Here is a 27,081-nt window from a genome sequence, read left to right on the forward strand (position 1 = left end):
TAATCAGTGAGATGATAAAGAGAAATATAGTATTCAGACTTCTTTTTCATTCTGGGAAAGATTAAATATCTTTCAAGGAAGACAACACATTGCACCACAGAGTTCTTTATGTGAAAATATTTTATTTGAAGTCAATACTGAGATTCACATTGAAACTGAAATAAAATAAATTCCTCCGAGCTATCTGTTTGGACTAATTTGTTTGAAAAATATCATGGGGTACAGGAAGAGAAGAGAAGGATTGGACAGCACAGTTAAGCATTTCCACCACAGATGATACCTGGTAAACACACATGTGCACATTACACATTAGCATGTTATAGATGTTTTCCATAATTTACAAAAGCATTACAGTAAAATATTGTTATAAGAGCTTTCTAGGTGAATCATATTTTACTCCTACCTATCTTGAAAAATATTACATTAATATAAGAAGTTCATCATATGGGTTTAAGGGATAAACAAGCTGGACTGTGTACTTACCAAAAGGACAAGATAGCTTATCTTAACTGGAGATGAAGGACTCAAATTGCCAAATACTTAGAAACTGATCCCTTTTGGGTATCGTGTTACTTATTTAGGAATGGGTTAAACTCTATCTCTGACCATCCTCAAATCAAATCTACATATAAACAAATTAATCTCCTGGTCTCAAAGTAATTTCTAATATGGGTTTTATTCACTTCTCAAGGCCAATCCGTGTTCCAAATCCAGTTCAGCACATCTGTCTATCCCTGCTCATTGCTTCAGCAATCTTTCCAAGCTATACAATCCACGATAGAACTATATTGTCCTGTTCAAGTTCTATCTTCATACTGTATCTTTTCATATAGTATCTCTGAACTCAATGAGATGAATCTATTCCATATTTAGCACTCTGGCAATTTAAAACAAAGCTTACCAAGATTAAACTTCCTTGGAGACAAAAGTTCACTGCCAGCAACAACGCTTTAATTAAATAACCTAACCGACCTTAAGCATCCTTCTAATACCTCCGTAATTCACGGTGCTGGACTCCATCATCTTTCTACTTAAATTACTGGCAGATTCAGCACTACTGAAAGGTAAAAAATACGTTTCTAGTCTGTTCTGCAGGAAAGGAGGTGTAGAAAAACAACCAAAGAAAAGAACTTTTGAGGTTTACTGATCATGTTTGTTCTCACAGACCTATTAAGCAGAAAATTAGACAGACAGAACTACATAGTTTGGTTCAAGTGTGCTCCTATATTACACAGAACTGTTCAGAGAGAGAGCTGGTGCTAACATCCCTTCCTCAGCACTATGTATTTGCTCTAGAATAAATCTGAAAGATGTTGCCCTGTGGTAAAGAGGGCATTTTGAATGGAATCCAATAGGCATTCTTTCAAAAAAGAACCTTTTTTTTTTTTTCCTCCTTTCCGAATAAATTGGTTTTGATTGTGCTTTATTGCTTCAAACAAAGTATTTTTCCATTTTAAACCTTTGGAAAGTTACTCTTAAGAGTGTCTCCAGCTAGTCAGTAAATGGCTACTTCTAAGCCTATGAGCGCCTTTTTGGAGTGGATTCACTTTTGTGAATTCCTATTTTATTACAGAATTTTTTTGAAATAAAAATATAGGTGGTAATAATCCATGGAATGTTACTTACAGTACAGTTACTGTAACTTACAGTTAGTTACTATTTACTTACAGTTACTTACAGTTTTACTTACACTACTCTGTATATTTTTGAGGGCTGTGACCACCTCTATGTGTCTACATTTAGCTATAATTGCATAGAGCTTACTAAAATAATAAATGTAGTACTGTTACCTGATGAAATTAAAAAAGAGGAAAAAAGTTTGTCCAAAAAAGGAAAAATAGTAATTTATTTTTCAGATTATTTATGCATACTATGTTATCTGATCATGGAGAAAAAAGAAACCTTTAATATGACATTCTCAGTAACTTATAAACTTGTGAATTACACTTCTACTAAAAAACAAAAAGGCCAGGAACAGATACATCTGACAATTAACAAAGCAATCCAATGGCTGAAACTTCCTAGCAGAAGCTCTTCACTCAGCGGAGAACATACACCACTAAACAAATTTATAAAAATGTCAGCCTCTCCACAGAGGATTCAAAATCAGGTTAAAAATGGTGATTATATTCTTGTAAATAGTGTGAAGAGGGAGGGTTACTCCTTTTCCATCAATGTCCGTAAATATCTTAATCAGAAGGCTTAAATAGCTTAACTAAAATATTCTCATGCGTGCGGAGAGTCAATTGAGCAGCTGACATGTCTGAGGCAAACAAGCTATGTTCCACATAACTTTTTATCTATCCGTCACTATTTGAAAAAATTAATCTGTATTTGTAAACTAAGGGGAAGTTAAGGACTTTGCCTTCATGAAGTTGGAAGCACATCTACAATATCAATATATCTGTAAAGTCCAAATGAGGGGGTGAGAGGCTGGGAGAGACTTTTAGGTCATAGAACCGCTATCACATGTCACAGGACCACTATAGCACATGCCAAGGCTAATGGAAAAAAATAAGTTAAAACATTCCCAATTTCCTAATCCTAATTTCTAGTTAACTAATCCTCTAATTTCTTCCCTACTCTCTCCAGAAACATACTACTGAGTAGCTAATATGCTCCTACAAAATGATAGAAATAGGAATTCATGTGGCAAGCGTACACTGAAAATCACAATTGCTCTCATAGCCTAGACATGCAATTGTGTATGTATCTTTGCAATGGCTTTTAGTATATTGAGTTAAATTCAGTCTGACCAGCAAAAATAAGTGTAGGTCCTAATTCTTACTCATAATTTTACCTTGGTATTCAGTATATTCATTGTTGTTTTTTTTTTCCAGCTGCTCTTCTCTTCCAGCAAATGACGTAAAATATCAGAGACCACAGAGCCCTTCCATTTGAAAACTTTGATTATTTTTGTATTGAATATTATAGCTATTTTCCAAATGCTGATTTTACTATAAATCTGCAAAGAAAAAAAAAAAAAACAAAGAAAAAAGGCACTAATGCAAAGTATTTAGCACTCAAAATTTTGGAACAGACTTCAGAGAAGGTTGCAGCTGCTCACCACCTATAGGTGTCATGCTGTGATGGCACTGGACAGAAAAGAAAATCTGTTCAAACTCTTTTTTTTTTTTTTTTTTCCTTTTCAGCAGAGAAGTTCCCCATATGAGGGCAGCTTCAATTCAAAACAGTGAGCTGAAAAATATCCAGTACTATATCCTCCTGAAACTTTTTACTGTCAAATCACTTGTATGGCTTTAAATTAAGCATGTCAGTAGTCTTATCATATTTATTACAGTTAGTCCTATTCTCAAATATGTTTGAAAACTTTTTTTAATCCAAGATCTTCTGTGAATCTTATACCACCTCTATATCTCTTCAACTGTCCGTTACTTAACTTTCTCACAGCAACAGCACAAGTGTTAGTTCATGCACAACTCTATAACTATTAATTATGATACCTAGAAAAATTCATTTGGGATATAAAAACATTCTCTACCAATTTCATAGAAAAAAAAATTATTTCTCATTCTAATCTACATACCACTGACTCTTCTGAACTGCCTTTGCCGTTCAAGTAGTTACACATACATTAAGCTCTGTCAATATTAGCTGAAAATTTTCAGAATCTTTCGTCACAAAATAATACAGCTCGATGGCAAACTGTAACTCAATTGCCACAAATTATACCTCTGTTATACCTCTGATAGAAATTGTTGCTTACCAGATAGCTGCCTGCCATGGTTCTTGATTTATTGTACACAAATGTGTAGATTTTCTAGGGCTAAGTGTTTTGCAGTTGCTCCAGTTCTTGTTGCTTAGCAGATGCTTGCATAGCATCAAAGTTCTGCTACCTATTATCACTAAAGTTTTGCAAAACTCTCTTTGGGAATCTCATATCTATTGAAAAAATCTGCTGGAAAAAGTTTGATACTTTTTCTTCTATAGCTTTCACCATAACAAAATTTAATTTTTTTTAAAGCCTGAAATGCAAATGACATGCCAAATCAAACTCACAGGAAATAGTGCAAGTGAACTGAAATCAAAGAATATTTTTTTACGAATGCTTCCAGTCAATACTCTGTGTATAATCTGTCTGATTATATTTTGTCCCCTAACATAAGTCCTTGTTTAGACATAGTACCCTTAGATAATTATGACTTCAAAACTATGTTACAGAGTTAATGAGCTGCAGACAATCTATAGATTTGTCTACAGAATCTATAGTCAAAAGTGCACAAAACTAACAATCACAATAACAATATTTTTGTTGATTAGGTGTATCAGCTTGTTTCAGAAAGTTTATACTCGGTGAGCGCCCTTTTACGCTTCAGAATAAGAAAAGTTAACTGCCATTTAGGGTGCATTTGTGGCTGTTGTTCCTTTTCTTACAAGCTCATGAATTTTGTCTTGCTTTGGAAAGGCACATATCCATATTTATTTTGGTAGCTCTCTTATGGAGTTCCACTTTTGGCTAAAGATTTCAAATTCAAGAAATAGAAAAGTCAAGCAGAAAATTCGGAAACATTTGGCCAGCCCAAGAATGAGTGAATTTAGCTTCTTTACAGGGTTAGTACCAGTATTAGGAGCAGTCTCCGAGACCTTGCTTAGACTCCAAACACTCAAAATTATCTTTGAGGGAAGTATAGTAGCGCAGTTCGTACTTTTCACAGCAGTATGTCCTTCCTTGACTTAGTTATGTCCTGTATGTTCCCACTTTGTTACACTTCCTACAAGAGAACAGAAACTTCCTATTATACGCTGAAGAGCCTGCTGACTCCTGCACACTCAGCCCAAAAGGCAGTTAGAAGAAATTGTATGGCATTTCTCGTGTATGGCAAACCTCATTTTTTTCCTTCCTATTCTCTCTTTGAGATAAAGTATTCCAAAATCATATGGGCAATTAGAACAAATATTTTAATTTCAGGAAGAGGGAGTTCTAACTCCGCATTTCAATTTCTGCTTATGAAAACCCATAACTTTCTGAATAAAATTTGGGATGCAGCTCTACGACAGCTTAGACCAATCGAGGGCAGAACTGCCACATTCTTTCCTTTCTCCATTTCTCTTTTCCCAGACCTCACATTCTGATCCTCATCATTATGCTCTATTGAGATAATGTGGGAAGCTGATTAAGGCAGCTGACTTAGCATAAAAACGTAACTGATGAAAAAAGAGAAATAATGAATTTTGATTTCCTTTGTATATTCCTTTACGAAGGAAGATATCAAAATATAGCAGATGCCTCGAGTAAAATCTGAGGAGTACTTTTCTTTTTCTTCCCTAGGACTTTTCTTTGTTCATCCTTCTATATCTGAACTGAACCATCACCACTTTCACAAGTTAAACTTCAGCCTTCAGCGTTCTGATTTTCGGTTAATGCCTGTACAGCACTTTGCAAATGTAAGTGCAATACAAGTAGTGAATACTGGTATCAGACTAAGAGATTCAGGTTTCCTGTGAAAATATTGTCATACCACACTTAAAAACCAGCTCTCAAGTGTACACAAAGATCACCTTAAGCTCCATTGCTCTTGTCTGAGACAGGCAGCTATTGAACTAGCTACTTCATATATTCATTTACTTTATATTCCTTAAAGATAGGTGATTCAAGGTGCTGATTACCTTAAACTTGATTTTTTGAAAATAAAATGCGCTAAGCAAATACTTTCACATTAGCTTAATACTAACAACTCTTGCTGAGAGCATCACAACCATTACCCTATTTTTCCCATTTTTTCTTTTCAGCCATACACTTGTCACAGAATTCTGCTCTTGTGTTAAAGGGGGAATCGTTTTCAGGCTATCTGCAGGGATAGAGTTTGAGCAGTGTATATGGACATGACAAATACAGTCATTTCATTAAAAATTTTGCTCACCTCTCTTTGTTTTTCTCAGTCTAGTCAACAAGAGAGAATGTCACTATTGACATGAACGATCAGGATGACAGAAAGTTTCTGTTATAACAAAATAAGGGTACTTTCCATAACTTAAAGTCTAGCCAATCTAAAATCCAGAAAAAAGACATAAATGTGAGTATAAAACGTATGAATCTGTACCTTTATTACGTAAATTTAGTTATCTATTCTGAGGACTACTTCAAGTCATGTAGAGAATTTCATGCAGAATTAGTGGAGGAATAGTGCTAGACTATTTGCCATTTCTAGTCAGACAGAATTTGTCAATTTTTCATTATTAAAGAGGGAGCTACAAACCGTAATGATTATCTCCTCCTCCTTCAATGATATATTTGCATTTACTCCCACTCTGTGTTGCTGAAGTGGTTAACAACTGAAACATGCTTTAGTTCTTCCTACTTGCTGCGTTAGCTGTTCAAGAACCTGAGTGAGAAGGACTGCCTAAGGGCTTAATCCATCTCACAGTGAAGTCAATAAGAAAACTCTGATTCACATCACTGGGACTTGAATTAGTCCTAAATACGCAGAAGAAAATCTAGCTGGTAGTACAGTTCTCATGTTCAGTTTACAATTCAAACAGAATTCTTACGAGTATGGGGCAAGCTAGAACTAGCAATAGTTCTCTGTAATATTCTCTGCAATTTATTTTGAAATTAAGGTTATTCTAAGCAAGTGGGAGGAGAAGCAGGGAAAACTAAAGAGATACTATGAACAATGAGGACTGTTATTAATATCAACATAGAGAAAATAAAGCACAGCTATTAACGAGGAGCATCATATACAACACTTCATTCCCCTATCATTAAATTATTTCTTTGAACGAATTTACAAAAATGAAGGTTTACAAAAAATGTAGGATTAACAGATTTATGTCCATGACATTATTTTTATGATAAGACTCCTTGAAAGAAAGTAAGAGAAAGGTTCCTTGCAATAATAACTTCCCAAAATGAAATTAAACCAAGTTATTAAAGTTACCATAGATATTGTACTGTAGGTACAGGAAGGGAGAGCCTTCACTTCAGGTAGACAAATTTTGGGAGTAGAGAAAGAGCCATTAATAACCTTCATACAGTGTTTGGAATAACTTCCTCCTTCAATTCTGTACAGGCAAGAACAGTGCCTGCTTCCTCACACATATTGGAAGCATAGCGTGTCTGAAAGAGAATAAGCACAGTAATTTTCTCGCTCTGCAAAACTGAATTGAGGCCCTCTCATGTCTGATTTGCCCCTGTCCATGAGGAACTGGAGGAAAAACGTAACTTGCCAAAGCAAAACTCCACAGAGAATTTCTGCTGGGATTGGCGTTCAGTGGGACTAGTCTGTGTTGTCTTCGTCAGAGACCACTGGGGAAATCACTACTGGAGCCGTGCTCTTAAGCTTTCTGTCTCCCTTCTAAATTTTAATACATGTTACCTAACAATTACATCACTACTGAACTCCGGTGCAGAACACTATGAAAACAGTTTCTGCAGAGTCGAAATAAAAGAGCCTACACTGATTAATATAGTAGCATATTGCTCTGCCATGGCTAGCACCATCTTATTTTTCCCTGAAAACTGAAACTTTATGGTAAAAGTTGCATGCTGCCTTTAACACTCTATGCTTTCTGCAGCAGTGTGCTGATGACTCAAGGTTATTAGTGGAAAAATGCAACTACAGAGCAACATAAGACGACAAATAATTGTCACAGACGGGGAGCGCACAGTGCACTAACACAAACAGAGAAGGGCTAAACTTTCAAGCATCCATAGCTATATTTAGTCTCCTTATGGTTACGTTTTCTCCAAAAGAGTGATCGTGACATTGATGAATATACCACTGTGAGAGATGTTGTCCAGATATACTTCCAGGATAGCTCCTCCTATATTTTAAAGATCTCATTCTGTCCTCTTTCCTCTTTGAAAAAGAGAATAACAGGTCTTCATCCAGTACCACTAAAATCAATAAGACAGATCTTCCACTGGATCAAGATCTGATACTCAGTTTTTCAGTACAATATAAAATCAAACAGCTGTTCTAAAGCCAGCAGAGCTCATAAAGCTTAATTAAGGATCTGGCCCAGCAAACGTGTCATTGACCTTAGCATAAATTGAACATAGCTTTTAGAGACGAGATATAAACAGTGACATGTCTAGCTATCTAGGCGTATGACTTTTAGAATTTATTTTATTTACATGACAATAACTACTCCAGCTGAAACAGCAGCAAATGCAGACGCGACTCTGTCACACAGATCCTGTCAGTTTCTGATCCTAAGGAAACTAATAACACTCTGGAATGACCTTACGGAAGTCATTTGACTTCAAGTGATATGTCTGAGGCACTGCATAGCATATTTACTTGAGAGAAGAGTGTATATGCTGCACGCCATTTTAAGGTGCACTTTCAAACTGCAAGTGCGAGGTGGTCCTCATAGAGAAGGTCTTGGAAGAAACAACAACTTGAACATGTGTAGTAAAATGATGAAAGAGTGAACCTGTGCTTTTGGAACAAACAATTTAAAGAGATACTGTCTTAATTACATGAGGCAGTCAAATTAAATGCGCTGCCTACTCATTTTCCCTCATTGGTTTGAGATGAACAACAGTCTTTATAATAAAAGAAAAACGTAAAATAGTTAAAATATGTTGACTATAAGGTGTTTGATTTTGAAACTCAAGTTCTAACTTTGCAGAATTTTTACCCACAAGTGGGGCAGTCTTATTTATGTACACGTACACATCACAGGAAGTTGTACAAAGGGGTGTTGCTTTAATACGACAGATAAAGAACGAGATACTACAGCCTGGTTAATATACAGCTGAGTTCTACCATTGTTTTAGCACGTAGGATGGAAAAAGAGAAATGTTATCTCCCCATGGCCTAAGGAGCTCAGGTTTTTCTGCTTTCAGAGCCTGAGCGAGCTTGACAAAAGATGACCTAGTCATACAGATATTCCACAATCAGTCATCTGCATGATTATGGATTAGGCATTCTTAGAATTTGTTCTCCTTATCATCCACCAATGTCAAGTCATTTAAAAAAAAATCATTGCTCTTCAGCTTAGATGAGCTTCCTGCATTAGCAAAAAATATGACGGGAAATGAGCAAAAAAATGTACTATTTCTAGCGCTAATTGCTTACTTACTTCTACTATTTTAATGGTGTCTGTGAACCCAATAAATGAGAATCAGTTCTTAGACATAACTTATAATCATTATTCTTACTTCATGGCAACAGCTCCCACTTTCTTTCAACTCCATGTAGTCAAGGGAACTAAAGAAAATAAGAGGGGAAATATTTCCTTCATTTACTGATAGATTGAAATATTTATGTTCAAAATCATTCAAAATGAGTCCCTAGCAAAGATGCACAGTCTGATCACATGAAATCCAGTCACCATTCACCTTTACAGAGTGACTGCCAACACCATTTCTCAGGGGCCAGATTCCCTGCACTCGGGAGTCCATTTCAACCCCCAAAGCATTAAGCTAGCCAGCCTGCATTTCATACTGCACTGTCATGTAAGATATGCTTTATACAAAATAAGAAACATCGACCTTGAAAGGAAAGGAAAAACAAAACAATAACAAAAACACACACCGAAACCCATTCAACAGTCCAGACCAAGATATACGCTCTGTCAAAATGATTTCTTATTCCATTTTACTGAAGCAGTGCCATGCTTTATCACTTCTGAGTTCATGCCTTACAGTTGAGGCAGCCCACTTGAACTGGTAAGTTGTTTAATTGAAGTATGCACGTGCTATTCACGTTGCCAGTATGATTTAAAAGGAAAGAACATTTCGCAGGTGAAGTACAGCTGCATCTGCCACAAGAAGCTGATATACAAAACTTTAAAGCACATGTAATTAATTACTATGTGTCTCACTATGGTCCTTCTAATCCCTATTTATAGAAATACTATAGTCAGACTCATGGCACTGGTGACTTGATGGTATTGGCTTTAAATCTTTTAGGAGATTCTGCTCAAGTCTGTCACACAAGCGTAAGTAAAATTGGTTAGGTAATCTTAGCTAAACCTAATGTCTGTATTTTTATATCACTGCATATACATTTATACACACACTGAAATATAATTTGGAGAAATGCTGAATTTGCCTTATGAGTATGAAATGTGCAGTTGCTGAACACCTAAAAAAATTGGTACCGTAAAAAAGGTGCTTTCCAAGTCACCAAAGTCCTCAGTTTTCAGCCATTAAAGTTTACACTTCATTACACCCGCTCAGAAGTAGTTGTATTTATTCATACGTATTCTTACAGTGGTTTGAGTTGCTTAATTTTTCTGTTCTCTCCAGTCAGGTTGCTGCTTTAATATGATAGATCAAGTATTGCCAGACTGGCAGAGAATTATTTTTTAAAGCACAAAACTCTTTATTAAAGTGCAAACCATATCTAAGAAGGACTATTTGCTCAAATAGCGAGGATATCAAAGGTTTTCTTGTTGTAATTTATAAATAAGAAAACTCACATTCAGATAGTAGAAATGCCCCCTAACTCTGTTTATTTTTATTTTAACGTAACTGAAAAATCTTGTGAAGCCAATGTTGAAAGTTGAGCTCATTTTCCATTACACTGCAATACAGTACCAAACTGCCTATGCATTTCATGTAAATTAGCAACAACATCATCAAACTACAACGAATTTAAACACTCCTCCATCTGTACTTTCTGAAACGTGAATAAATAAAAACTTGAAAGTAATGCAAATGAAGTCACTGACAAAAGATCCATAAAATTCAGAACTAGGTCAAAAGTGAATGCATTAATGCTCAATATAATCCCATCTTAAGTTTTAATGTTCATCTCCTTCTTCTGTTCTTGCTGCCAATTGATTACCCTTCAGTAAAGTTTACATGTTACCATTAAATGTTAATAATGCATAAATATTAAACACACCGTTATAAAGTTAGCAACACTATTAATACCCTCAATCTCTGTGAGCAATACTAGCAAGATCAGTATCAATCATCAGAATCATAAAAAACCTGGCTTTCTGGAATTGATAGCTACAAACAACGAACGAGATACAACTGATATTTACTACAGCCATCTCTCTCCTTTCAGAACTGCAGAAAACGGGAAAACCAGTGTTAGGAAGGAAAAGTCACACTTTTTAGAATATGATATTCCTATTAATATTTCAGTATTCTCTAACCTTTTGTTTGCATGTAACGCTTACAAAATGCTGTAACCGCTTTAGGACGCTGCATATTCTGAAGAGCTTAGTAATATGTTCTCTCATTTGTTCAACAAAAGCGAAATCAGACCTCTGAAGCACTGACGGGCAGAAGCGTTCCTGCCAGATTCCCCTCCGCAGGTCCTTGTGAGGCAGGGTATTGTTAAAAAAGCAGGCAAAGACTTAAATATGCATAGCTGCTCTATATTTTCAGTCCCACTAGGTGACAACTGCTAGTTAAAGTATACAAGTGCAATAAGCTTTACATTCCCCCAAGTGTGCTAAATCATTGTGTTGGCTCAAATTTGTTTTTTAAGAGCTTTGTTGACTTCACAGCTGGTGAGTTGACACTTTCTATCACTCCACCACTTGGCAACAGATGCCTCTTACTTATGCACAGATGCTGAGCATCTACCCAACCCTAACATTAGCCTTGTGTTCTGAACTAATTGGGCCAACACAGTTGTAATTAAGATTTGAATAATTAGAAAACTAACATGATTACTTTCACAATTAATCCTTATATTGTATCATTACACTCTCTTTTAGACTATTCTGTGTATCTCTTATTTCTTTGTGACTTGTAAACGCATCGGCCTTCTAAACAGTGGAATATAAAATTATTTTGCAGAGAATATTATAAAGGTACTGGTTGATTCTGATTTTAAAGAGTTACAATGCGTGCTTTTGACTGACATGTTCTTGCATTCCATTTGCCCATTATATGGCTTCTCTTAGAACAATCATGCAAGAAGAAGAGTCATACACAAGAATGAAAGAAGGTTTTAAAAAACGCAATGCGTGAATGTATGTGGAGACAGTGTATCGTGAAAGCTCTTTAATAAGAGTTAACCTAACAAATCCTGTTTGAGTCTTTTGACTTGATGTCTGTTTCAAAATGATGGATGCTGGCGCGTAACCATTTAGCAAAGAAATACAGCCAAGAGGGAAGGGAGAGTCCATCTTAATTGGGGAGTCTGTCCTGGTGAAACAGCAACCCCAGTACTTGCAAAAAATAGCATTTTAAGGAGCAGATCATTGACATGATAGTAAATAAACATTTAGAAAACTGAATGGGATTAGGAAACATCCATTCAGAGCATGAGGGGTGTATCAGTTCCATCATTCAAAGCACATGAGGACAGGATGAATATATTTACACAGCTAAGGCTTTGAACGACAAAACTAATTTTAAAAAATACTCAAGAACTATCTTCTAGTAATATGCAAAATTAATACGTTCATGTACGTGTATGTTCACAGAAATGCCTTTTTTGTCTCATATATATTTACTAATATATTCACAGAGCATGAACTCTTATATCTGCCACTTAAAAATCACCACTAGTTATATTTTCATTCTTTAGCATTAGAGAGAGGGAGAATAAGAGAGAAGAAACATCATAGCTGTATAGGAATATTAATGAGAGGCATAATTTAGAAAATACATACTCTCTTTATAGAAAGTACAGGGTGAATTAGAAACACATGGTGAACCACGTGATTTTGCATGTTTTCTTTGGCATTCCAGATAACCCACATAGCTTTTGGTACAGTACAGGAAGTCTAATATTTTTAGAGTTAGAGATCACCTCTAAAGGTATGAATACTGTTGCATGTGATATGTTTAAGAAATAACTAATATATAATCAACATTCTCAACTGTGTATTAGAAAAAAATTACAAAAATTAAATGTATGCTTCCTGTAACTGTAAGCAAGTATATCCAAATTACTGGGGGGAGGGGGGGACTGTTGCAGAAGATTGACATTTGCCAGTCTACTCCAGGTGTTTAAAATATACCACCAGCACAGATATCTTCACTTACGTTAAAGGGTATTGCAGGAATATTTTAATCAGGGAAAGCAAAGAAATGGGAAGAGAGAAGGAGAAGTGGTTCACAAATGGGTTCAAAGCAGAAGGGGAAGCATTAAATGGCAGCAGCCCGAACCAGCAGCACGGCCTCCCCGGAGGCAGGAGCATGAGAGAAGGCTGTAATTACTTGCTGCCATTGTTAGGGAAAATAAATATACTGCTTCCACATTCCGGAGGAAAAACTGCCTCCACCCTGCTCCCCTTGGCAACAGGGATGGAGAAGGCAAGCCAAGGTAGGCATCAAACGGCCAAGGCATAACAGCAGAGAATGGAAATCAGGTCACAACTGATAAACTTCTCTCTCATCAGAGGGCAAAAAGTTCAAACGAGCACTGATGGCGTCATCAAGTCAGAGGGACCTCCCCGGGCTCAAGCGGTCACAGTTGTCATACTGGCCACCATGCTGTGCTTCTTAGGGCTTAAAGACTACCCAGAGGAGGAGCTTGTCATTACCCAGTCCTGGCCTGTGACAGGCACCTCATCCCCAGGCACAGCAGTACAGTAGAAATCAGGAAGACAACAGCTGTGAGACTTTTGCCTTGTTCAGATGAAGTCTCTGAAAATTCAGAGGTCTTGGGAGTACTTCCCGAGCCCGCCTGCTTAGTGAGATTTTCTTATCTAGATTTTCTTAGTCTATCAGTCGTGATGTTATTCAGTGCATCTCTCAGATGTACCCTGATCCAGCTCCTGTTGAAGTCAGAGAAGGTTAAATCAATTCTTCTTCCAGATTTGACAGAGTTCAACTAATTTTTGCCTTTTCAGTAATACAGACTTTGGCAGTTACTTCTGTCACTGTAGAGTTGTCTGACCATGAGGCCACACGCTAAACATAACTTGATAACTTCTTTCCATGTTGATGAACATGAAATCCACTGGAATGCAATGAAAGCTAGATTACAGCTTTGGACACCAACCTTACTGCAACAGGGCTGCTTTCACAATAGCTTCCATAAAACATAGTATATGATCTCAAAGAGGGATGAATAAGATTATTTGATTATAAATCTCTTGCCAGTGGTTATCAAATAACATTTGGTTTCATGGAGAGCTTGAGAATGTTTACAGTTTTAGAATATCACATTCCAACCTACATATGATTATTTTTCTCATATAGAAGGATAAACTCAAGCATCAAATGATTATTTGGAATTAGTTTCCCTTCCTGTGTCTATATTTTAGTTTGCTGAGCTATACGTTTCTGCATAATAAAGAAAAAAGTATTAATATTTTCACTTGTATTCCTAATTATTGTCAAATAAAAAAAAAGTTTAATAATGTTTTAAAAGTCATTTCAGAAAAAAATGTAATAATGGAAAAGCCTAGTGTCATCAGACATTTGGAAAGAAAACTGGAAACTAGAACAGTAATTCTGATTATTACTTCTTTCCTTTTTGACAGGAGATATTTCTCTATTTCCTTGCACTATGTTTTTCCCAGTCACAACATTTATCTTGGTATTATGGCTCTCTGCTTTTTCAAATGTATGCCTTCAGGGTTACTGATGCTACTAAAAGACATCATATTTGGTAAATCTGCATCAAAAATCAATTCTTTTTCCTGACAAGCTATTTAAAACATCACATTTAGGCCTTATGAATTGCACTTAAAAAAAAATATCTATAAATGTCATGAAACCTAGACCCATCTGACCTAAGTTTGTTTATTTGCAAGAAGTGCAATTTTGAGTTGGGAATATTATTGCTAAAGAGCTCTAAAGCAGATATTTTCCATTACAAAGACTACTGTTCACCCTATCAGAAAATTTAGAACGACAACTCCTAAAATGGACTACTTAACTACAGACATCAGTGATATCAGATCATTGTTCTTCAAGAGTGTAATTGCAAAAAGAAAGGGGCAGAAAAGCCATGTAACACCAACGGCTATAACCTGCAATAGTTATATGTTTTACAGTTTTAGATAGGATAAAAGAGATCTTTAGTTCTATTTTATTAATTAATCATTTTACACACCTGCTGCACAAGTACACACAAGCATACACACACACAAAGTCAGAGGGAGCGTGTTAAAGAATGATACATGCTAAAGGACGCTTTGAAGTTGTAATAAACTATTTCTCTACCATGATACCTGTCCAAAGAAAACCTAAAAAACACATGGTAAAAAAAGAAATGCCTTATGCGCCTGAATACTGCATTCAAAAATTTTTAGAGAAGTGTTTTGCCTAGTACAACCTGCACTTATAAAAATCATTGAGGTAAGCGACATAGTAACCAGCTCCACCTGTTATTTGTCAATGAGGAAGACTTACATTAAATTGGATTTATTAAATCTCAGATCTTAATTATCATCTATCATTAGCTTGAACCCAATTGTGACCCAGAGCAGGCAGAACACAAGCATATAGAGAGAGAAAGAGAGAGTTAGATTTTTTCTTACTATATTATTTTTATATTGAATTTATGTTCAAGAAAAAAATTAAGCACAGCACCCTGCCACTTTTACCTGAGCTGGTACCTGGGGGCATGCAATTACAGAAAGGGCTGTAAAGCCACGAGGCCATGAGAAATGAATGGTAATTCCGGATGTTCAGCACCCGCCTCCCACTCTCCGCATAAAACTATAACAGCAACATTTAGAAGGATAGTTAAGTGCGTGAGTTTACTATTTAAAACATTATGCTCATTGATCACAAATAGGGCAAAAAAATGTCATATAGCGTTATTACAGAAAAAGTGAGTTGATTAAAAGGTGACCTCCAGAAAGCATTTGCAGAAAATGTCCATCGTTTGTTAGCAGCTAATGCCCAAGGGAGTTCCAGAAGGATTTAAAACAAGCAAACATACAAAAAAGACCCAACAAGTTTAAATAATGAGTTCAGAAAATATTTCTGCACTTTTTTTTTTTAAACTTCACCTATTAAAAAAGGTTCAGATGCTTATCGTGATGGCTATGCTCTGTTCTTCCAAATGTAATACCTCACTTACACCCAACTTAGGATTACTCATGTCCCATGCTGGCGGAACTCAAATGTGTCCGATACATTACGGCTCTCAGCGTTAGAGAGAGTGACAAGCAATTGCTATATGCTACGTTTGATGGTTAATTCAGAGTGGCATTCAAGTCCATTGATGGACTTGAATTTGGTTGCTTACACATTTTGTGTGCTGGGCAAAAGACAATACAATTCCATAAAACAATAAAAATTTTGGAAGGTGGGGGGAAGGGTGAGGAATCAGGGAAAATGCAGGAGAAAGTGATGGTGCCTGAAAATTTAAACTTAGATTTATGTGCAGTGAGCACTGAAAAACGGGATGGAAGTGTCCACCCTGAATGTATAGGAAGGTTTGAAAGCTGGAAAAAACTCCTAAGGTTTGTAATATACTAGTCTCAGAAAGCCTGGTAGACATGTGGGAACCAACAGAAAACCATCGGAGATGAGTAATACTTTTCATGTTATATTTTAATAATCAAGTTTAATTGTGTTTTCCTTTAACGTTTAGTTGTGTTTTCCTTATCAGTCCTTACCTTCTCAACATCAGCTCTTATCTCTGCACTTATTACGACATATGTACTCTTTCACATAGAAGTCAGGCCTATCAGATTTTATCTCTTTTTATTTTGATGCATGTGTTTCTTCAAGTGGCCAGTTCAGAAGTAGAAGGGCCAATTTATCAAAATAAGATCTATTTTATAAAAAAAAAAAACAAAACTGTCCAAGTCCTCTTGGCCAGGAGGTCAGATTAAAAAATAAAAATAAAAACACTATTTCAGTTTTTAAACTATTTAAAGATGAGACCATGAAACAGCTGCATCTTCAGAGGATTGCTCATCACATAATGATAAAGAAAGAGGGATCTTAATTAAAGGGCACAGGTCTTTTTTTTTTTTTTTTTTTTTAAATAAGTATCAACCTAAATCAAAACTTCTGTAACATCAGCTTAGAGTTACAGTGATGTAGATCCACACTACATAAGTTCACTCCCTGCCCTAAGTTTTCCCTATTTTACCCAGGAAAGCAGTGTTACTTGCTACAGTGAATGCAATGAATTCATATTTCATTTACAAGGTAAAGAGATATAGTTAAATATTTAAAATTATGGTAACAAGTACCAAGACTATTATTAATATTTTAGGGATAAATGAAAAGACTGTTAACAAGCAAAGATGCAGGTTTCCTAAATGGAAATGAAATAGCTTTTTATTTTGTTGTATAATTAATATCCCCCAGTTTAGTGACTGAAATACTACTTGAACTTACAGAGTTTTTACAGTAAGGTTTTTGGAACCAAATCTGAGTGAAATCAGATTCTGCAAAACGGCTTCATAATAAAATTTCTGACAAAAGTATTGAGTAAAAGGCTGCTCAGGCTGTTCAAGACAGCAGAAACCTAGTCAAGAAACACTAGTGTCTTAGTTTTTCTTCATGCTACAAGAATTCCTAGAAAACTATCATTAAATTGTACCATCTGGTACATTTGTTCCATTTACCAACATTATTTTTGGTTTTTTTCTTTCTTGAATGGGAAAAGAGAATGGTGGGATGGAGCCATCTTTTAGACTACGTGCTGTATTATAGATATTGAACTAAATATAAAGCAGGTATATGAAAGTGTGCAACAGGCACACATAGAACCACTATGTCTGAAGACAGAAATGCCAAGAGATTCTTCGCAGTAAATGCAGTCTGAGGGTAAGGGTCCGAGGGGACTGAAGAACATAAGGGACTGGTATGGGAAACCAGAACCTGGATCACCAGCTCAAACCAAGCCCTGGAGGCAGCGGCTAAAGCGTAGACGCAAAGGAAAATCTTTGTGAAATGACTAGATGGCCACAGACAAGTGTTTGGCAAACGTGTGTCAGCAATTACAATTACACCTAGTGCTTGCTGGCAGCCTTAAGAGAACTTAAGTCCAAGAAACTAATGCTTATAGACTCTAAATGACCTCGGCTAAAAAGCTGTTTTTTGAGAGTGCTGAAGCACACTGTTGATCAAGAAAAAGTCAAAAAGTTTGACTTGTGTCTCTATATCTTTTGTCTAGGAAAAGAGTAGGTTTGCATCCCTATTTACTTTCACTAGGGAAAACAACAACAAAGAATTAAAACATTTTTTTTATCCAAGTCAGCCACAATTGTATTGTAAGTATGTTTGGTGTGCTGAACTAGTATTAATGCACTCAGTGAGTAGATATGTGCACGTAGAGAGTCATAAATCTGATCTAAATCTGGAAGGAAAAACCACACACCAAAGCCATTTAACTGACTACCTCTCATCATCTGTTTTGGACACTCTTCCGAGTATACTTTACTGTAAAAGTTGAAGTACAGCATAATGCAGGTGCCTAACTATGTAACTTTTAAAGTTTAAGTGAGAGAAAAGCACATGATTGTGAGTTTGGTGCTTAGATAGTTTGCTGCTTTGAGTCTCAGACCTATGAGTTTGTTATGGATGCTCCCAAAAAGCTTTCCAGTCTGAGCTCAGGTTGCAGGTCCCAAGTACTGAGAGGAACCCCAGAATCCACATGCCTCAAATCATACTCTCTAAGGACACTGGAGAGTAAATATGGATAGCCTTATACATACATCAACCAATGCAATCATTGTCTCTAAAAATGTTGACAGTTGAGACACCCGTGGAACAGTGACAACGCTCCAGCACCAGAACTGTCTGCTGTGCTTCAGTGAGTCTGACCTTAAAGCTGGAAGACCCTCTTCACTCTCAAAAAAAAAGAGAAATGGAAAAGAAAATAAATTGCTGCATTTGACAGAAATTGGACCACAGCTGCTCCTAAACTAATCTGACCAGGTATGATGATATAATATTTTAGATCTCATCTGGTCAGGTGAAAAAACTCCTTCATTAAACAATCCACTTCAGTACTAGCATTGTAAAAAATATGCCCTAGATTCATGCTGCATACCAAGTCTGGTAATAAATATGGCCATGCAGGTTTGCATTTTACTTTGACATAAAAGTTATCTACATGAAGGAATTCTTCTTCCCAAACTACAAGGCTTGAAGGTTCAACCGGAAAGCTGACCAAAATCTTCTCCCTTTCAGAATTCCATTGAAACTTCAGATCGTTGCTATTTCATTATAAAATTATTGCCTCAAAAAACTCTTTCAGTGATACAAGCCAAACGCAATGCCTTGAATGCACTAAGTCTCTGCAAAACAGGTAGAATTTAGGGAAAGTTTTTCTAATACAAAACAAGATATAGATTTGAAGCTACTCATTCAAGCATATTAAAGAATGCTCTTGTCACGTCCCCTGAGCTGTGAGATGATCACTTGCTCGTGGTACACGAAGAAAAGGAAGAGAAAGAAACAGGGAGAGTGCTAGGAGGAACAGAATGAAAAGAAACACAAATCATTAGGAAGAGAAAGAAATATTAATGAAAGGAAAATGCTACTCAGAGGTACAAGAATAAGTAAGTACCCAGGAAACAGACTATGAAAATAACAGGAGTTGCAGAGAAAGCAAGAATCTGGTGGAACTCAATGGTCTTGCTCGGAAAATGACGCTAGTTCTCCAAGGCATGTTAATAAAACACAGCTTGAAAAGCTTCTCTTCCTGTGAAGTAAATTTCCAAAGAGCTGTGAGAAAGGCAATTGAGGAAACTCAGTAACCCCTGAAGCTTATTCTATCTCTCTCTTCCCTAGCCTTCTGAAATGACATAGCGCACCCCTTTACCTTACACTATCTGGATTATTAACTGCATTCGTTAACAGTTGCTTTCTTTTTCAGAGATCACCACCACAGTTTTAGCAGGGCTATTCCTTCTTACTCTGTGGTTGGTTTTATTATGTCAGCTTGAAGAGCGCTCCCTTCGCTTTACTCCCTTCTAAACCTCAATTTATTAAATTCCCTTAAAAAACTTCTAAAATATTAAAGCAGTATTACCAAACACTAACTTTCAGCTGGGCCAGATAGCAATCCTACCCTTCTATCAGTAATAAGGAGTCTCTGCTTGAGGCAGAAATTTTAACACTGGCCTTATTCAGAGATCTGAAAAATAAAGCCGGACTCTGCATGCAGATTTATATTTGATGCTATTTGATATGGCCTTAGAGTCCGAAGAAAGGTACAAGGGGGAGGGGAACGAGGCTATATTGACATCTCTGCCACTGCTCTCCTTTGTGATGTTTGCCAAGTCTGAAAAGATGAGTTAGATGCTCCAAATTATTTGTTTAATGAGGAATGATATTCCTCATATTACTGAGGACACTTTTGGATGGTCACTACGTATGAAGAAGTCTACAATCCTCCAATGGAGGAGATCAGGAAATATACATATACATACATATATATATAGCATTATTGTCTATTTTGTCAAGACGTGAGGAAAACCAGCATTTCTTAATGTTTGGTGGGCTGTCATCTCCTGCAGTCTCTGAGGCGAGCATATTAGAAACTAAGTGCTCTTCATTTAGAAGCAAGACAGAACATCTGATCTGTTAAAATAATAATAGAGATGTAAGTGCATTTGTAAGACTTGCTTAGAAACCCACAGCCACAATGCCATGAAAGCTGATTTGTTTGTTTTTTACTTACAGCAACAGCTTTGTGAGACAAAAGGGGAACAGAGCCATCATGTCAGTGTTTATAGTCAGTCCTTGTGAAAGACAAGAAGGGAAGTTGTTGCTATTTGTATGTAACCTGCAAGTCTGCAACTGCACAGGAATTGTTTACACTAGAAATCCTTCCATGCAGAGCATTATGTTATTGTCTTGATTTTTTTTAATAAATATTCTGATATATATTAATGAATGTTAATTATACTGATAAACTACTGATTATTCACGAAAGGAGAATCAGTGAAGACAGGTGTAACACCAACTGATTTGTGCATTCAAGTATTCCTACTCCAGTTAAGACTCGCATCGCTGCGTGGAAGCGGCACAAAACTTAGCAAGCGTCATATCAGTGTCAGTACATTACACTGCGATGAGGATCAGTGCCTGTAACTACTTCCAAAAGCAACTTCCTTTCTAAGCATGGTGACATATTGAGTAATCATTATAAAAAAAACTACTTAAATAAATCACCACTTTCAAGAAAGAGAATATACTAATAGGCAGTTAAAGTTGCTAATATTCTTAGTACTCTCCCCAAAACCTCAAGTCAGTTCTCATATGTTTGTGCTTTTGTGAGAAAGAAAACTTGGTATTTCTCACTGGAATTGTAGCAAACCTGCAGGTAACCAACATTTCTCTGAGCTTTTTTGGGGGGCGGGGGGAGGGGAGGGGAGGGGAACGATGCTGGATTAAAAGTCCATATTGCGTAACTGAGCTTTTAACGTAAGATACAGTGCTATGAACTATGCGAACAACATTGCTGATAACAAAGGATATAGATATTTAAAGTCAGATGAACTGAAGTTGATACCAGTTAACAGTATTGGCCTCCCCCCCAAAAAAATAGTGCAATTAATTCACACTTTTATAAATTGCCTAGGAGTTATACATCTGTTTAAGAGAGCAAGATTTGAAATCCATTAACTTTCCATTGATCTCACAGGATTTTCTCCCAGTTATGACAGATTTTTAAACACGACCTGTAAATTTTGTAAGTAGCAGGAAGAGCACTGGCATGTTTCATACAACAGATCTTAATTTGGTCCGTCACTGTATTAAAAGTTTCAGTAGTTTATTAGCTCATTAATTATGTCCCCTGACAGCATGAATATTGAGTGTTGACTTGACTGAGACTATCAAATTCAGTTCACTTTAGGCATTTTAGGGTGGATTTGCCTTAGATACAGTGGGCTGTCTAACTTAACTCCAGGCAGCGTAAGAATCCCTGGCTTGTTCTTATTCACCACGTGAATAAGGCTAGCCTCTCTCATCTATCTTTTTTTTTTTTTTTTTTTTTTTTGGAATAAGCATCTTCAATCATCAATCTGTTTCTTTTGATCTGCCATATCACCGCATGAAAAATGCATCCTCTTCCTTTTTAATCAAACACTACTTTCTCCCCCCCCCAGCAACTCCCAATGTAATTTTCTGACCACTCATATCGCAGCAGCAGCCCGACTCACGCTTATCCCCTGACAGAACTGCTAATCCTGCAAAAGGAACTATTCAAAAACACATCAGCTGCTAGGTATAACATTGCACACAGAAGTCACAGCCCTCAGTCTGACAGTAACCCAGAAAGCTGCATGCATGTTCTCAAGTCACCTTTCAAAAATCCTTTTCTGCATCAGTCAAACCTCGTGGAACTTTGAAGCCCTTTGTCTCCGAGTTTCTACTTGCCAATGAACAAAGCTCCTTATTCAGGATTAAGTTTTACCATCATGTGTTTTTGCTCTCCAGTTACTGTGCTTTCTCAAATAAATACAGCAAGCACAGAGGGGGAAAGCACGCTTGGCTTGCCTTGCCTCCTCCCCTCGCACACCCCTGCACATTTCTACTGTGTTTTTTTTTTTTTCCCCCTCCACGACTCAGAGAGCCAGGGTTTCAGAAATAGCTGCAGCCCTTCCCAAAGACCTGTTTAAAATCTCAGTTTCTGCAGGCAGGAGCTGCACGCCGGGACACTCGCCTTCCGCCCGAGCCCTCTCCCGGCACGCGGCGCGGGCTCCCTTGCTGCAGTGCAGGCTGCCAGTTTACTCGGGCAGAACTTTCAATGCAGAAATGCAGCGTGATGCAGTCAGCCACAGAAAGCAGCACTTACCTTAATTGAAATCTTTTCGCTGGTACAGCTGGAGCATCAGTCAAATCAACAGTGATTTGGGGGCAATCTAAGTTTCAATCAACGCCCTCCAGGTAGCTGCATGCTGTGCTGCCTTTTTATGGTTTGTGTTGAACTCTTCACTGTCTAAAGGAGAGAGGGAGAGAAAGATGAGCTGAAATCCTCCGGGGTTGCTGGGGAGCGAGAGAAGGAGCACCCAAGCAACGCTTCTGAGCGTGAGATCCTCAGCAAACGTGCTCAGGTCTGGAAGATCGTGTAACTGCTGTGATAGGCTCCTGTCAAGTCCCCTGAGCCGTGAGATGATCATTGACCTGATTAGCTCTGAGCGCTCCCTACACGCAGAGCGAGCACTGAGAGGATTGGCGGGGCGCGAGGGGATTGGGAAAGGCACCAGGGCCGCTTGGGAACCTTCATTCTTCCACACTAATGGATGTGCTGCAGCTGAGGCTGTAATTTGTGAGGAGGTTAAGCACAACGTTAACCATCTGAGGACTTAAACAAACGCGCTTCTGCATGCTGTTTCTCAAGGTGCACCAGCGTTCAACGCAGGGTAGAGCTGGGCAATTAGAGGCTGATGTAGCCGTCTGGTAATACAAGACTCTCTGTATGAGATGATCTGTAAGCCGAGAGATAAAGTGGATTCATACATTTGCCTCTGGCCCTGGGGACAATAGAAGTTAATGGGCAGAATAAGTGGTATTAGTCTAGTGGGCTCATGTTAGCCCCCAGATGGCAATCAATCACCATGGAAAGAAAAAGGAGAAAAAAAAAATCCCAACAACAAAACCCAAACAGACTAGAGTTATTAAACAAATTTATTTAGTAATCTAAATAAAACGTAGGCAAAGAATGTCACATCATTACAGAAAGGACTTTTCAAAGTAGAGATAAAAATCACTAGTAAAGGACTCAAATTCAAATTCTCATTTACTCTTGCAGGAGGAGAAGAAAAAAAAAATCCAAAGAATGACTTTAAAGGGCCTAATTTGCCTTTCACTTATACTGAAAGAAATAAATCTATTAAAGATTACAGCTTAAATTTAGATTAAAAAAGCAGAGTGAAAGTAGAATGAGGTATATTTGTTGCACATTTTCGGTTCTAGGAAATGGTTCTTTGTAAAACTAATTAGAAAAACTAGTTTTTTTTTTTTTTTATTTTAAGTATTCAGACTGATGCAGTCAAATGAGTCCAGCCAAAGTACCTCAAATTTTATGACTATCCTCATCTGCTATTTGCTTGTTTCACAGATAGCTCATCAGCTAGCTAACTGAATTTTCCATTCAGATTTATCCATGGAAATACCAGCTTCTAACAGAGAGAAGTTTACAGGGTGACATATTTGGTAACAGTGGTCTGATGCGCCAAAAGCAAACGGAAACAATTTTATTGTGATAGCAACTAAAGGATAAGATTTGGAACCTATACTACTAGTGTCAGTTCTCCAAAATTTGCTAGCTGACCTCTGTTAATGCTGAAACAAAGATAGTCATAAACATATACTAAAATTCTTAATTGCATGTACTTAGAGTCCATTTGTATCCATTTTTCAGCTAAATTAGTATCATTTTATTTTCGTAGGATGAGTAGTCAACAAAGCGATTTCTAAGTTGTTAAATGAAAGAGGAAATAAATTACATACTTATTTTTTGCAGGCATGTACATCAGAAAGCTAGCCGTTACAGAAAATAAAACAAGTATCATGTGACCTGCATTATCAGGACAAACTGAAAAGTTTCCTGCTCAAATTTCATCTAGCAAGCCATAGAAGATGCAATTCTTTCTCCCCCTAACTACGTCTATCCGAAAAACAGGCATTATATCTAAGCTAAGTGCCCTCTATTCCCTCTGCCTGCAGTGGGAAGAGCCAGGCAGCTTTTCCCTAACAGCAGTAGCTAATATTTTTCATGATCGTTCTCTGGAAGTGGGAAGTGCCTCTCTCTTCCCACTGATTAAAAGACTCCTCACGTGTAAAATCTAGATAGCAAGATTGTCTTTGGCAATCTTTCATATTCAGACAGCAAACTTTTTAGAACATAGCTTATCTTTTAATATGACTTACAGAGTGCCTATCACACGGATTCCCATTTAGCATAGGACTAAAAATAACAAAATAATAATTAATCAAATAAGAAGGCTGTTACACACGTCAATACAAAATGTAAAATGCATTCTTGAGCTTGACTAAATCCTTTTCAGGTGCCAAGACTGAGGTGATTTGCCGCTACAAGCCCTCACTGAAAAAGAGGTTGCTTCCCTTAACCATAAATTTGTACCACAGACTGGGCAGCAAGTCATCCCAACACTTCTGCTCTTATTTGTTCTGACGTGACATCCTTTACGGGACAGGTAATCCACAGGCACATGCTGTATTATTTATGATTTCAAATACAATGAAAGAAATTAAATATGAAAGAGAACTTATTAAGAACATCTAGACAATTTCTTTGCCATTGCAGAAAACTTCCTATTTCAGGTTTATTAATGTTTTGATCAGTTTAGTCCCAATTCTCACCAGCCATGGAATTTTCAGCACCTTTCTTAAAATACTGTTTTGCAATTTAATAGGGCTCCACCTCAGGAACATTCTTCCTCTTAATATCCCTTTGTCAGACTCTATCCCGTTTTATATTAAAACTTCCAGTCTTATAATATTAATCATTTTCCTCTGCACTTACTGTTCTGATAGTCTTTTTTGTGCTTAAAAGTCAACATTCATTAGAAGTTAATAGTACATAACTGAATTATCTTAATTGTTTCTTACTGCAAGTAAAGGTCTGGAAAAGAAAATAGCTGATCCAGAAAAGGGATTGAACCATGAAGTGACAAAATTCGCAGTGACAACATGATTTAAGTTTGTGCAGAACCCACTGAGACTTACTGTTCACTTGGACAATCGGGCAAGACACTGGCATTTTAAATTCAGTGTTGACAAGAGGAAGCAATAATTTGAATCACTCATAAATCCTGCTGAAATCTAAATAACAGAATGGAGGTTGGTTGACCTGGGTCCTAGTCCCAATCCTAAACATAACTTTCAGTTTTGCATTCAATTCTGATTAGTCATCTAAACAAACAGACTGAGAATATTCAGAAAGGGGAGCAAAAATGATCAGAAAAGTAGAACATCTTTAATAGGAGCTAATATAATTAATCACACAGATTAGAAAAATTACGCACCCTTGTCGACTCGTCATTCTAATACATACATTAAAAAAGCTGACAAAAAATAAGAGAGAAAAAGGAATATTTTTCTATGCAATCCATAATTAACCTTTTGAATTCACTGCTACAAGCCATGACTGAAAGAATTAAAAAATATGTACATGTGAGACAATTTTAAAGTCACAACAGGACTAAAAATGCATATACAACTTAATTTTACTTGTTTCAAGACAGCTTGTCAATAAGAAGTAAAAATGTTACCTCACGGACAGGTCAGGATAATAATTTATGGGGAAAAAAATTATGTACCAACTAATATTCCTTACTAGTGAAGTTTGAAACACCTTTACAATATCATTGCACAAGCCATGGTATTTTCATTGCCAAAGGCTATCAGATACTTATTTCTCATAAAAAAAATAACTTAGATGTTTTGGGACACATTTTAACAAAGGAGTAGCATATTTTTAAAAAACTATATTTCTCAAATTGGACATTTGAGTAGACTGAATACCAAAATAAGCAAACTAATACAAAAGCAGCAGACTATACTAATATAAGGTTTCTTCATTTTCTTGTGCACATCTTCAGTTCAGAAACACAAACTGCTGCAGCATAATACTTGACCGTGCATTAATTTAGATTTAGTGCTGCCCTTCCATGTCCTTTTCATCTGCAAAAAAAGTGCAGGAACAAGTTTTCAGCTGGCCAAAATAATACCTACAGTCAGTTGCCTCAACCCTGCTGATGCTCAGGAACTCACTATGATAATACCATGCAGATATGATAAGTCAATCATATGTATATCCATGCTTCAATGCACAGATCTCTCCTCTTTCTACAGTTGAAAAGATTTTATAGTATGAAAAAGATATCACACTACACAAGACCCACTGAGAGCCTCCAGTTGCTCAACAGTTTCTTCACTTATTTAATGAGTAATTAAAGTAAAGAGGTGTTATCTGCTTCATTTTCTCTGGAAAAATCAGGTGTGGGAGCATTTTAGGGTAACTGCAACACCAGCAGAATAAAAGAATTCAGAGAAGAAACAGAGTAAAACTATCATTATCCTTCATCTCTCCAGAGAAAAGTATACAAATAATAAATCACTTAAGGATAATAAAAATTCTTTGAAGTGAACCATTTGCATTTTCACAAACATTATATTTTCAGCATTTTGGCACCAATTTTTTTTTTTTCCATGGCAGCCAGGGGACAACCAGACTAGGTGCTCTCAGTAGCACCGGAAAATTGCCCTGCCTTTTAGCAATAAAAGGCTGAGTC

At 36.8% G+C, this 27,081-nt stretch overlaps 1 protein-coding gene across 18 annotated transcripts in view; it reads right to left on the reverse strand.

Annotated features, from left to right (window-relative positions):
* Positions 1-27,081, reverse strand: part of CDH12 (cadherin 12) — a 646,759-nt gene that overhangs the window by 203,602 nt on the left and 416,076 nt on the right. For 16 of the 18 annotated variants that reach the window (XM_068931482.1, XM_068931489.1, XM_068931495.1 and 13 more), the window contains one exon: positions 22,617-22,760. The exons of the other annotated variants lie outside the window; for them this stretch is intronic. The gene's annotated coding sequence lies outside the window, so the exon portion shown is untranslated. The remainder of the gene's footprint in view (positions 1-22,616; positions 22,761-27,081) is intronic. 18 annotated transcript variants of the gene reach the window in all.

This window comes from Struthio camelus, chromosome 2 (assembly GCF_040807025.1).
Source record: "Struthio camelus isolate bStrCam1 chromosome 2, bStrCam1.hap1, whole genome shotgun sequence".
Taxonomy (NCBI): domain Eukaryota; kingdom Metazoa; phylum Chordata; class Aves; order Struthioniformes; family Struthionidae; genus Struthio; species Struthio camelus.